We start from the raw sequence: 11,519 nt of genomic DNA on the forward strand, positions 1-11,519 counted from the left end.
ATGATCTATGTACATAGATCTTTGGTGCAGGCTTCCTTCGCCATTTGTCTACGTGGTCGTGCTTGCGTATGCCATGAGATGGTATCCATACAAAGTTGAATGTTGACATTGCGCTCTGTTGCATAAGTTACGTTACGCTTAATGTAACTCATATTTCCTCATCGCCACCTGCTTTGAAAGAATTTTGTGTCCGAAGAGCACTTAGAGTCACGGAAAACTACTCCAGAGCCTGAACTCGCACTGGTTCAGCGTTTTCCGTCCGTCGATTTTCTTACCTGGAGCTGTTCACTTGAGAAAGTTCACGGGTTACTTGTGACTTCATGTAACAGTGGCCGTGATCGTATAGTGGTTAGTACATTGCGTTGTGGCCGCAATAACCCAGGTTCGAATCCTGTCACGGCAGATGCAGTTTATGTTGATAATAAAACCATTTATCATGATGACAGTAATTTAATGGAAGTAATCCTATACATACTAACATGAGTGCGTGTACATAAGATCTATGGTGGACGTAATGAGATTAGGGCATAAGGGCACATAACCACCTTAAAAAATAGGCTTCAGATTGGACTTTTTTCTACTTGTTTTTCTCGGACCCTAGGCTGCATGGCTACACGCTCGCCGTTGACTCCTTCCTGACCACACCACAGTGGACTCCTAATTTTTTTTTGATCCGGACACAACACAAATGATTAAGATATATAGAGAAGACGTGAATTCAATAAATTTATGTACTGTAAGTTGTACACACAACATAAAACACACACAACACAATATACATATATATATATATATATATATATATATATATATATATATACTATATACAATATATTATTCTGTATAAATGAATATATGTACATATATGTATATAATAATATACAGTATATATTAATATATTATATATTATATATATATCTATATTATATATATCATATATATATATATTTTTATATATATATATATATCTGTGTGTGTGTGTGTGTGTGATTTATATAAATATACAACACACTATATATAAGATACAGTGTTTGAGTTCATTATTGTTATAATCCTTCCAAACAGGAGTAAAAAAATACTTAATGCCCCTTCAGTCCCTCTGAATGTCCAATATTGTACAGTAGAGTAAACGGATCACTAACAGGTTTATCTATGAGTAAATGGCCGACGCACTATTTCGAACATAACTCTTACTCATCGTTCGACTGAGAATGTTAATATTGCTTCCCGAAGACTAAGATAAAGGAACACTTTCGGCCGCGAGGCTGATGTATTTCCTACTCTGAATATATGTAGCTTCATGTATTACTAGGTGTGAACATGGAAGGATAGAGACGGTGAAGGAAAAATACGTATTAACAACGATTCATAAAGATGTTCAGTACCAGAAACCAGATTCTAAATCTGAATTGATCATAGAGAAAAACAGAGAACATCAGAAAGACCTATACCTATGTTTTCAGCAATTACTCGAAGCTTTTGATGCTGTTGATCACGGTATTCTCTGGAATAACATGAACGATATGAAATTTCCAAAACATATTATCAACCAATAAAAGCCATGTATGACCAACAACAAGCAACTGTAAGAACCACTTATGGGTTAACAGAATGGTTCGAAGTTAACCAAGGAGTACGACAAGGTTGCATTCTGTCTCCGCACCTTTTTAACATATATTCTGAAGCAATTATGAGAGGTGTTCTAAAGAATTTTGAAGGAACTGTAGATGTTGGAGAATACAAAATATCAAATCTAAGATACCCGATGATATAGTTTTAATTGCCAGCAGTATCATTGAACTACAACAACTACTAGATAAAGTTAGAGAAGCAAGCGAAAAGGCTGGTTTGTTTCTTAATGCCAAGAAAACTAAGATCGTGAAGATTTAAAGATAACCGGCAATGAACAATGATGAACATGTTACAATCAATGGAATGGTTGTGGAAAATGTGAAAGAGTTCACTTACTTGGAGCTGTTTTAAGTAATACATATGATGATCACCAGAGATAAAAAGAGGAATTACCATTGCCAAAAACGCACAGTGCTCTCAATAACATCTGAAAGACCGAAGCATTACATTACGGACAAAGCTGAGGTTACTGAACTCATAGTTTTCTCAATTGCGTCATATGGTTCTGAGTATTGGGTGCTGAAGAAGATGGACAAGAAAAAGGTCAATAGTGTGGTGTTACAGACAAGTACTACGTATTAACTGGACAGAAAAGAAAACGAATGATGAAGTGCTGAGAAAAATAAATTGTAAAGACCGACTGTTGGACATCTTGAACAAAGGGAAACTTAAGTTTATTGGCCATGTGATGAAGAAGTGAAAGTATTGAGAAAAACACTTGCTGACAGGGATGGTGATAGGAAACAGAGGAAGAGGCCAAACGACTCAACGGTATGCTCGAAACATGAGCATACCGTGTATTCGCATTGATGATGATGATAAAGATGTTCAGAAAGAAAATGTGATCATCAGTATTTGAATATTTAGCGCCGGACGATAATCTGATTGCAACAGAGGAACTAAATTTCCAGCAACATTATTCAGAAATCTTTACATCGAATCTTTACATGCTGTTCCTCCTTAACAGGATGGTGGTGCAGTGATTACGAATCTGTGGGGCCAAGATCCAGTATTAGATTCTAAAAAATTTTAGTACAGAGGAAAAACAGAAGGAAAAGAGTTGCAATACAACAAAAAGTAACACAATAATACTATAATGAAAGGAAATGGAAAATGACACGACAAGATGATTCGATATGCGGGATCTAATGCACACGTAAGACATCAGCCATATTTTTAGATTTAAGTAATTTCATTACTGAAAACGTTCCTGAAGTTAAGTAATTTTATTTACCACCCTGGCTATCTGCTCAGGCGTGGGCAATCAAGATTAGAGTTTTACATAAATCTGACAGTACAGTAGTCTATGATTACTGTAACTGACATTGTAAAAATATAAATATAAATCATATATCGTACAAAAAATATTACTATGATTTGCTTTTGCCACTGTGTTTAAGAACACTGTTATTTGTTTATATAGTTATTACACAGTAGATCTAGGATATAGTACGAGTATATCTTGCAGTGTATCAGATGAAATTAAATATTCACGTAGTTCTTTTATACTTCATGTTAGATGGTCTGAAAGGTTGTATCAAATGACATTCCGAGATATAGTGCTCATAATATATATATATATATATTCTATATATATATATATATATATATAATATATATAATATTATATATTATATTTAATATATATATATTGTTTTCTTCGTTACACAGTCTACATCTAGATCATCTGCACTTCTTGCATCGTGCAGTTGCCAGTACATTCTGTAATCTAAACGTATTCTGGCAATAACCATGTCACATTGTCTGGTTTGACTTCGGTGCCACCCATAGGAAGGCTTGCTATCTCTATACTGATCGTAGTGCCTTATGGTACAGCTTTCAGGCCTTTGAGTGTTTGTCAGATCTGCTAGTTCTTCCTAATGAGAACTTTTCAATATAAGTGCAATCCTAGCAAGAGGCATACAAGATCTATGGTTCACAGATCTTTGGTGCAGGCTTCCTTCGCATTTGTCTACGTGGTCGTGCTTGCGTATGCCAACATGAGATGGTATCCATACAATTGAATGTTGACATTGCACTCTATTGCATAAGTTACGTTACGCTTAATGCAACTCACAATTTCCTCATCGCCACCTGCTTTGAAACAATTTAGTGTCCGAAGAGTATTTTAAGAGTCACGGAAAACTTCCAGAATCTGAACTCGCACTGGCTCAGGGTTTTCCGTCCGTATATTTTCTTAGTTGGAGCTGTTTACCTGAGAAAGTTCACGGGTTACATGTGACTTCAGTAACAGTGGCCGTGATCGTATAGTGGTTAGTACATTGCGTTGTGGCCGCAATAACCCAGGTTCGAATCCTGGTCACGGCAGATGCAGTTTTATGTTGATAATAAAACCATAATCATGATGACAGGAATTTAATGGCAGTAATCGTATACATACTAACATGAGTGCTGTACATAGATCTATGGCGGACGTAATGAGATTGAGGGCATAAGGGCACATACCACCTTAAAAAATAGGCCTCAGACTGATTTTTTTTCCGGACCCTTAGCTGTATGGGCTCATAAACTGGCACTAACAAATCAGCCTATGAGTAAATGACCGACGCATATTTTCGGACATAAACTCAACCGTCGACTCTGAATGTTAATATTGCTTCCCCGAAGAACTAAGATAAGGAAACTTTCGGCCGCGAGGCTGATGTATTCCTACTCTGAAATATATGCAGATTCATGTATTACTTAGTTGACATGAAGAAAGAGACGTGTGAAGGAAAAAATACATATTAACGGCGATTATAAAGATTTAGAGAAAAGGTAATCGTCAGTATTTGAACTATTTTCCCGTCGAAACAATATTATTCAAGAAATCTTTACATCGACCGGTAACGCTCTTTCCCTCCTTAACAGGATGGTGTTGCAATGATTAGTGAATCTAGTTAAGTCAAGATCATGATTTGATTCAAAAAATGTTAGCACAGAAGGAAGGGTTGCAATACCAACAAAAGAACCAACAATAATACTATAATGAAAGGAAATGAAAATGACGACAAGATGATTCGATATGCGGGATATAATGCACAGCTCAATACATCAGCCATATCTATAGATTGAAGTTATTTCTTGCTGAAAACGTTCCTGAAGTTAAGTAATTTTTATTTACCACCCTGTATTGCTCAGGCGTGGGCAACGAATACATGTCTGTGAAATGTAATTGTACATGGTAAAAATAGAAATAAAAAAATATATCACACAAAAAAAATTTACTTGATATTTTTGACACTGTGTTTACATAACATTTTTATTTGATTAGGGTATTTATTGCTTTAAAAAATTTAGGAATTACGAGGAAATCCCCCCAAGTATCAGTTAAAATGAAATATTACAATTCTTATATTCAGTTAAGTGGTCTGAAAGGCAGTAATATGACTTTTCCGAAATATATGCTCAAGCTTCGCTTGTTTTTCTTAACAGTCTAATCAAATTTTATCTCACTTACTGCACCTTTAGTTGCCAGTACATTCAAAAACCAAAAACGCATTCTAGCAATAACCCGCACATTTCGGTTTGACTTCGGTGCCCCCATAGGGAAGGTTTGCTATCTCTTACTGATCGTAGTCCCTTATGGTCGCTTTCGGCCTTTTGAGTTTTTTGTCAGATCTATATTTTTTCTTATGAGAATTTTCAATATAGGGGAAAACCCTAGCAAGAGGCACCCCCAAGATCCATGTTCCAGTATCTTCCCCCATTTGTCTACGGGGTCGTCCCTTGCGTAGCCAACATGAGATGGACCCATAAAAAATGAATGTTGACATTGCGCTTTTACGGTCTTTCCTTTAATGCAACTCCAAAACAATATCCTCATCGCCACCTGCTTTGAAAATATTTATTGTCCGAAAAGCACTTTGGAGCACAAAAACTCACCAAGCCCGAAACCCCACTGGTTTTCGTTTTGAAACCGTAGATTTTCTTTGTTGGAGCTGTTTACCCGAAAAGTGCACGGGGACAGGTGACTTCACTAAAAGTGGCCGGACGTATTTGTGGGTTTTACATTGCGTTGTGGGCCCCAATAACCCCGGTTCAATCCTGGGCACAGCAATACGTTTTTTGAGGAAAATTAAGCAATAACAAGATTTAAAGGCAGAAATTTTTTATGTACATAATGACAGTAAACTTTTTCATCTAACAAATACGTGTAATAAGATCTAGGGGGACGGGAGATTTGGCAAAGGGCACATACCCCCCTCAAAAAATGGCCCCAGCTGGGGTTTTTTTCTATTTCTCCGGACCCGTATGCGTTGGGCTCATTACGCTCGCCGTTTTCTACCCCCCCCCCCGACACACCAAGCAAACTCCTAATTTTTTTTTAGACCGTAACGAACTTCACGGGGCACGAGACGTAATATATAGAGGTGGTTTAATTCAAAAATTTAGTTGTATGTACGTGTATGTGTGTACGTGAGAGTATACAGACATTTCCGAGATATAATATTTTTTTTTTCGTTACACAATCTACATCTAGATTCACTGCACTTCTTGCACCGTGAAATTACCAGTACTTTTTGTAAATAAACGAATTTGGCAAAACCACGTAATTGTGTGGTTTGACTTTCGGTGCCCCCCATATGAAGGCTTGCTATCTAATCTGATCGTAGTGCCCCATGGCACGCTTTTGGCCCTTTTTGAGTTAATCAGATTCAGTTTTTCTTTTGAGAACCTTTCAATTATGTGCAACCCTCCCAAAGGGGCACCCCAAGTCTTGTTAAAACATATCTTCGCCCCCTTTGTCTCTGGTCGTCTTTCGTATGCAACATGAGATGGGATCCAACAAATGGGAATTTGACATTGCGCTTTATTTCCATAAGTTACGTTACGCTTTAAGAACTATATTTCCTCTCGCCCCCTGCTTTTTTAAAAAAATTTTGTTCCCAAAAGCATATTGGAGTCCAAAAAAAATACTCCGCGCCCGAACTCCCCACTGGTTTAAAGTTTTCCATCCGTAGATTTTCTTTGTTGGAGCGTTTTTGAGAAAGTTCAGGGGTTTCATGTCTTCATGTAAAAGTGGCCGTGATCGTATGTGGTTTTACATTGCGTTTTGGCCGCAAAAACCCAGTTCGAACCCGGGGACGGAGATGCAGTTTTATGCGACAAAAAACCCTTAATAATTTTAAGACAGGGAAATTTTTACCCCTAATGACAGAATCCTGTAAGTTAACATGATACGTGTACAAAGAAATGGTTACCTAATGAGAGGAGGCATCTAGGACTACCCCCCTCAAAATAGGCCCAGACTTGACTTTTTTCATTTTTCCCCGGACCCTTAGCGTATGGGGATCACGCTCGCCGTTGATTCCCTCCGCACGCCACAGCGCACCCCTTTTTTTTTCTATCCGAAACGACGAACAGGACCAGACCCCGATGTAATATATAGAGAGCGGTAAATTCAAAAAAATTTATGTGGTATGTAAGTGTTGTGTGGCGTGAGAGTAATAACAAAAAACACCACGCACACCCCCACGCACGAAACACACCAACACACACACACACACACACACACCACACACCACAACACACACAACAACACACATATATAATATAATATATATATATATATATATATAATATATTATATATATATATATATAAATGTCTGCACAAATAAATTATATAAAAATAATGTAAGAATATATGCAGTTATATAATGTTTGTAATATAACATTGATACAATACATCTACGGTACTTTGCTAGATTTCATTTGCTATTCCTTCCAAACAGGAGTAAAAAAAAAATTTAATCCCTTCAGTTCCACCTGAAATGTCCATATTTTGTATCGCAGCGTAAATGGATCACTAACAAATTAGCCAATAGTAAATGGCCGACGCATATTTTTTCGGACATTATCTTACTCCCCACCGTCGACCTGAATGTTCTATTGCTTCCCCGAAGACTAAGATAAAGGACACCTTGTCGGCCGCGAGGCTGATGTAATTTTCCTACTGAATATAATGTAGCTTCATGCAATTACTAGATGTGAACATGGAGATATACGGGTGAAGGAAAAATACATATTAACGGTGATTTATAATGGTTCAGAAAGAAAATGAATGTCCATATTTGAATATTTAGCGCCGGACGTATGCTCTGAATTGGCAAAAATGAAACTAAATTTTCAGTCAATATGATTTCGAAGAAATCTTTCCATCGAACTTGTAACGGCATCTGGTTTCCCTACCTTAACAAATCGTGTGCGCGTGATTAACTAATCTGTTGAGACCAAGATCCAGGATTAGATTCCTAAAATGTTAGTACAGAGGGAAATAGAAGGAAAAGAGTTTTGCCATAAACCGACAAAAGTTCATCTATATTATTATAGTGAAAGGAGATGGAAATTACCGTCAAGAATGATTCGCTATGCGGGATCTAATGTACACGTAAGACATATTCCATATTTAATAGATTGAAGTTATTTCTTACTGCAAACGTTTCCTGAAGTTTGGTAATTTTATTTACCAACCAGGCTATATGCTCAGGCGTGGGCAAATAATGATTACAGTCTTACCATAAAAGCTGACCGTGCAGTAAGTCTTGTGACTACTGTAATTGTACATGGTAAAATAGAAATAGAAATCCTAATAAGAAATCAGATATATCATACAAAAAATATTACTTTGAATGTATTTTGCCACTGGATTACATAACACTGTTTATTTGTTTTACGGTAATTACTACATAATAGGATTTAGTATATAGTACGAGGAAATCTTCCAATGTATCAGATAAATGAAATATTCACATACGTCAGTTAGGTGTTTATCACATAACATTCCGAGATATAATGCTCAAGCGTTCGCTTGTTTTCTTCTTTTACAAACAGTCAACTCCATATTCATCTGCACTTTTGCACCTTTCAAATTGCCAGTACATTCTATAACCTAAAAAGCTTTCTGGCAATACCACGTCAAATTTTTCTGGTTTGACTTCGGTGCCACCCATGGGAAGGCTTGCTACTCTATACTGATCGTAGTGACTTATGTACAGCCTTCAGGCCTTTGAATGCTTGTCAGATCTACTTAGTGTTCTTCTTTAATGAGAACTTTTTCAATAATTTCAACCCTAGCAAAGGCATCCCAAGATCTATGTACCAGTAATCTTTGGTGCAGGCTTCCTTCGCCAATTTGTCTACGGGGTCCGTCGCTTTGCGTATGCCAACATGAGAATGGTATCCATACAAATTGAAAATGTTGACATTGCATCTCTATTGCATAAAGTCTACGTTACGCCTAATGCAACTCACTCTTTTCCTCTCGCCACCTGCTTTGAAAGAATTTCCGCGCGTGTCCGAAAGCACTTTGATAGTCACAGAACACGCTCCAGAGCCTTAACTCGCACGGTTTCAGCGTTTTCCATCCGTAATTTTCTTAGTTGTAGCTGTTCTCCTGAGAAAGGTTCACGTGTTTACCTTTCACTTCTTCAGTACCAGTGGCTGAGTGATCGTATAGTGGTTGTACAATTTCGTTGTTGGCCGCAATAACCCAGGTTCGAAGCCTTGTCACGGCAGATACATTTTTATGTTGATAATATAAGCATTACATGCTAATGACAGGTGATTTCATATGCACTTAAGGCAGTAATTTTCTCTACATATGACTAACATGAGTACATGTGGCATAGATCTAATGGAGGACGTAATGAGAGAAGGGCATCAGGACACATACCCAAATTAAAAATAAGCCTCAGACTATTTTTTCCGGAAAACCTTAGCTTATGGGTGCATCACGCTCGCCGTTGACTCCATCCCTTACACACGCACAGGCGGCTCCTATTTTTTTTTTCAGATCCGAACACCGGACGACAGACACTGATGTAGATACATGAGATGCGGTGAATTCAATCAATTTATGTCATGTATGTATATATCATATGTATATTAAATCTATATATTTATATATTATATAAATATCTATATATATATATATAATATATATATAATATATATATATAATATATAGTATTTATATATATATATATATACATATATATCTATTATAATAGATATATATATATATTCTAATATATATGTATGTATGGTATATATATACACTTACATACCACATAGTATCTACGCTTACATTGTTTGAGTTCATTATTGCTATAGAATTCTTACTCACACCGGAGTAAAAAAAACTTGAATGGCCCCTTCCAGTCCACCTGCAATGTTCCAATATTGTATAGCAGAGTACATGGATCACTAACCAATTAGCCTATGAGGAAATGATCACAGCATATTTTTCGGACATAACTCTTACTCACCGTCGGACTCTGAATGTTATATTTGTTTTCCCGAAGACTAGATAAAGGGGAACACTTTTTCGGCCGCGAGGCTGATGTATTCTCCTACTCTGAAGAATGCAGCTTCATGTATTACTTGGTGTGAACACATAGAAGGAAAGACGGTGAAGGAAAAATACATATAACGCGATTTTATAAGACGTGTCGGAAAGAAAATTTGGTCATCAGTATTTGACTATTTAGCGTCGACGATAATCTGATTGCAAAAGAGGAACTAAATTTACAGCAATATTGTTCAAGAAATCTTACATCGAACTTGTATCGGCATGTTTCCTCCTTAACTGATCGTGGTGCAGTGATTAACGAATCTGTTGGACCAAGATCCAAGATAGATTCTAAAAAATTTTAGTACGGAGGGGAAAACGAAGGAAAAAGGTGTCCATACCAACAAAAGTCACAACAATAATACTATATAAAGGAAATGGAAAATGACCGACATGATGATTCGATATGCGGGAATCTAAATGCACACGCAAGACATCAGCCCATATTTTTAATTTAGGTTATTTCTTACTGAAAACGTCCTGAAGTTAAGTAATTTTTATTTAGCCACCCGCTATCTCTCGGGCTGGGCAATCTGGACAGTTACAGTAGTCCTGTGACCCTGTAATTGTACATGGTAAATAGAAATAGAAAATCATATATCATATAAATGAATATTACTTTAAATGCTTTTTGACCACTTGTGTTTTACACACTGTTATTTGTTTACCATAGTTTTATTACATAGTCAAAGTCTAGGATTATAGTAAGAAGTATAATCTTGCCATGTATCAGATTAAATGAAATATTTACATGCCTTTATTTCTTTATACCTCATGTTTACATTCTGAAATGCAGTATCACATGACATTTCCCGATATATATATATATATAGATATATATATAGTATAATATATATATATAGTATATATATATAATACTATATATATAATCATATATATAACTAAGTCATTAATTGTTTTCTTCGTTCACCAATCTACATCTAGATTCATCTGCACTCTTGCATCGTGTAGTTTTGCCAGTCACATTCGTAACTAAACGTAATTCTGGCATAACCACGTCACTTGTCTTGTTTGACTTCGGTGCCACCCATAGGAAGGCTTGCTATCTCTATACTGAACGCAGTGCCTTACAGCTTTTAGGCCTTTGAGTGTTTGTCAGATCTACTAGTTCTTCCTCATGAGAACTTTTCAATATATCTGCAACCCTAGCAAGAGGCATTCCAAGATCTATGTACACAATATTTTTGCTGTAGGCTTCCTTCGCTAATTTGTCTCCGTGGTCGTGATTGCGTATGCCAACATGAGATGGTATCCATACAAATTGAATGTTGAGATTCCGCTCTGTTGCATAGTTTACGTTACGCTTAATGTAACTCATATTTCCTCATTACAACCTGCTTTGAAAGAATTTCGTGTCCGAAGAGCACAGTGAAGGTCACAGAAAACTACTCCAGAGCCCGAACTCGCACTGGCTCAGGGTTTTTCGTCCGTTGTTTTTCTTACTCGGAGCTGTTCACCTGAGAAAGTTCACGGTTACATGTGACCTCATGTAACAATGGCCGTGATCGTAT

The 11,519-nt window shown here is 36.7% G+C and overlaps 2 non-coding genes across 2 annotated transcripts in view; both read left to right on the forward strand.

Annotated features, from left to right (window-relative positions):
* The first annotated feature begins 3,888 nt into the window (after positions 1-3,888).
* Positions 3,889-3,960, forward strand: Trnah-gug. Its single transcript has one exon. It is a non-coding gene; the product is annotated as a tRNA-His (tRNA).
* A 7,546-nt stretch (positions 3,961-11,506) lies between these two features.
* The window catches only part of Trnah-gug, a 71-nt gene continuing 58 nt past the window's right edge, over positions 11,507-11,519 (forward strand). Inside the window, exon 1 of the tRNA in view lies at positions 11,507-11,519. This exon is cut by the window's right edge and continues 58 nt beyond it. This is a non-coding gene — a tRNA (tRNA-His).

Source organism: Penaeus monodon, unplaced genomic scaffold (assembly GCF_015228065.2).
Source record: "Penaeus monodon isolate SGIC_2016 unplaced genomic scaffold, NSTDA_Pmon_1 PmonScaffold_4220, whole genome shotgun sequence".
NCBI lineage: Eukaryota > Metazoa > Arthropoda > Malacostraca > Decapoda > Penaeidae > Penaeus > Penaeus monodon.